Source organism: Meles meles, chromosome 1, assembly GCF_922984935.1.
Source record: "Meles meles chromosome 1, mMelMel3.1 paternal haplotype, whole genome shotgun sequence".
In the NCBI taxonomy this organism is placed as follows: domain Eukaryota; kingdom Metazoa; phylum Chordata; class Mammalia; order Carnivora; family Mustelidae; genus Meles; species Meles meles.
In genome coordinates, this window is record NC_060066.1 from 89,384,269 (window position 1) to 89,387,258 (window position 2,990).

The window sequence follows — 2,990 nt, forward strand, 5'->3', positions numbered from 1 at the left end:
TTCTAAATTAACCATTCTCTCCTATGATCTTTTAATGTGGCCACTTGCAATATTGAAATTTATGAATATAGGGTCACCTAGGTGGCTCAGTGGGTTAAGCCTGTGCCTTTGGCTCAGGTCATAGTCTCAGGTTCCTGGGATACAGCCCTGCATTGGGCTCTCTGCTCAGCAGGGATCCTGCTTCTCCCTCTCTTTCGGCCTGCCTCTCTGCCTACTTATGATCTCTCTCTGTGTCACATAAATAAATAAAATCTTAAAAAAAAAAAAAAAACAGTCATTGCCATTGTCCTGGAGAAACAGTGGTTAGCCAATCTAGGGTAGTGGCAACTGGAATGGAGAATAATGAAAGGACATTTTTTAGATTTTTATCTGCAAGCAGTATGTTATAGATACTTAATAAAGAGTAATGAAATAGTCAACAAATACTCATGTTATCATCACCAATGAAATAAAGACAAATCTTTCCCAACACAGCTAAACCCTTCTTGTTTACTGTTTCCTGATCCCTTTTTTCACTCTATGTTCTGCATTTCTTTGTTATATTTGCATATTTATTTCAAGTGTTACTATATATATGTGCATTCCTAAAAAATTAGTATTAGTACAACTTTTTAAACTTTATATTACTGAGGTCATACAGTTTTCTGTCCACAACTTAATTCTTTTTATCAATGTTATGTTTAAGAGATCCATCATTTTTAAGATACATAGCTTGCTTCATTTATTTCCACTTCACATAGCCTGTGATTGCATGAATACCAATTTATTAATTTCTGACCGACTAGGTGGTTCTCCACTTTCTGCTGTTGCAAACAACGCTGCTAAGAACACCCATATAGAGAGAGGCAGACACATGAGCTACGATTAAGGCAGAGGGGTAAATTGCAGAATCAAGAGGTATTACCATTTTACACTTCTCAGTGTTTCCACATTATTCTGTTAAAGACTGGCGGTTATCCTGCTTGTGAGTGGCCACCAAGCCACACCTGGTCAAGGAGGAGTCATACCAAGATTGATCATTCTTACCAGAATGCTGTTAATTTTACTACAGATTTTTTAACTCTCTCTCTCTGTGTCAAATAAATAAATAAATAATTTAAAAAATTTTATGTATATCATAAAATTGTAAAACTATCCCCCAAAAGCTTAAAAATTCTCTTCATAAATGGCCACCTCTTCTCTTTTCTCTACTTAGAGAAGTGTGCTCATGTGGCAGGAAGGCACTGGGAACTCAAAGTTCTGCTAAAGCTCGCCTTACTGTGTGCGGCTCCCTCCCACTCCATTTGCGGTGGTCTTGTTATCTTTCCCATCAGACTTCAACCTTCTTCAGCCAAAACATAGTACATTGTTGCACACATCGTCAGTTGGTTCTAATGTGTTAAAAATGTGTTCTGAAATTTGCTAAGGTTGAAGTGTGGTGTTTAGGTAAGTTTAAACAGTTTTCTTGCATATACTACTTGTCAGAACCTTTCTATGCTGAAGTAAATTGAGTGTCAAAACTGAAGCTGTACTATGTAGAAGGTTTCAAACTTAATTGACCATCGAGAGGCACGTCTCGCATTCTGGAAACAGCTCACCAGAGGTCTGGTCACTTTGGGGGAAATTCTGACATGGTTCCTTGTGCCCTGAAATTGTACAACTGAGGTCAGAGAGTAAGGGGGCCTAGAAGGGCCAGAAACAACCAGGCAGCAGTAGATAGGAACGAGGCCCTTAAGGCCTCTTGTCTCTGGCTCAGATTTCCTAATATGTCTTATATGTTGAGATTGCGGCTACAAATTTAGCAACTGAGCAACAGTACAGAATTCAAAAGTTAAAACTGTGAGACATTAGAGTTGGTGATAGAGTATATATAGCTAAACATATTTATATATCTGAATATATATGTATGTATATGTATGATATTGTATATGTATGTAGATATATGCATGTACAGATAAGCATATACATGCACACATATTTAGAAAAAGTGTAATGAAGAAAAAGCCGAACTTGCTTCGGATCATAAAGTTAGTTTGTGGCTGACATTGGATGGTAATCTGTGTCTCTCTTACTCTAATGCTTATTCTAGAATATTATACTACCATTCGAAGTTAATAATCATACACACACATAGAATAATAGTTATCCTTTTTAAAGCATTTACTAGTTCTCATGTGCTATGCTTACCCATCTGTCTCATGTAAGCCTTCTAATTCGTCTACAATGTAGGTACTTTGAGGTTCACTTTACAAATGAAAAATGACTTTGTGGAGTTTATCCAAGGTTGCATAGCTGGTAAAAATCAGTCTTGAGGTCAGACCATCTTCTTTCTTATCCCAAGTCTTAACCAGGCTTTTTTCCCTTTTCACTATACTGCTGCTCCTAATTTACTAACTCTATGGTAGATCTGAACTGAAAACATCTTTCTTCATAATGTTGCTTCCAACATGATGGAACTTACATACTAGTATTAATCACTTGTGTTGTTTTCTTTCTGACCCCATAAAGTTTTTGATTTAATGGTATAGTAGGGAAATGTTAAAAGAAAAAAAAAGATCAAGCATTTTCTATATAGACTCCACTGTCTCTTTACTATTTGGCTACTTCATAGTAAATCAAATCCATTTTATATAATGAAGCTTGTCTTTATTATCCCATCATGGCTGCCTTAGAAAAGAAATCACGTGTGTGCTTCAGTTTGGGGTCATTTGTAATTATAAAAAGATATGCAGGAAAGCTATGTACTCCTCTATGCTTTTAAAATCTCCCTTGGTTGTTCTGCACGGTTTTACTGTTTTATAAAGAAAGTGTTGGAAAGCTGTGTTTTTATTGCCTTGATGCCTTTAATAGTACATACTGTGAAACTAAGCTGGATACCTGATTGATGCCATTCCTACCTGTCTAGGAAGATAATGATCAAACATCGAGGGGTCTGTTCTCCAGGTGATGTGTGCATGGAACTCCCATTAATGTTAATGGGAATCCTGCAGCTAAGCACAGTGACTGGAGAC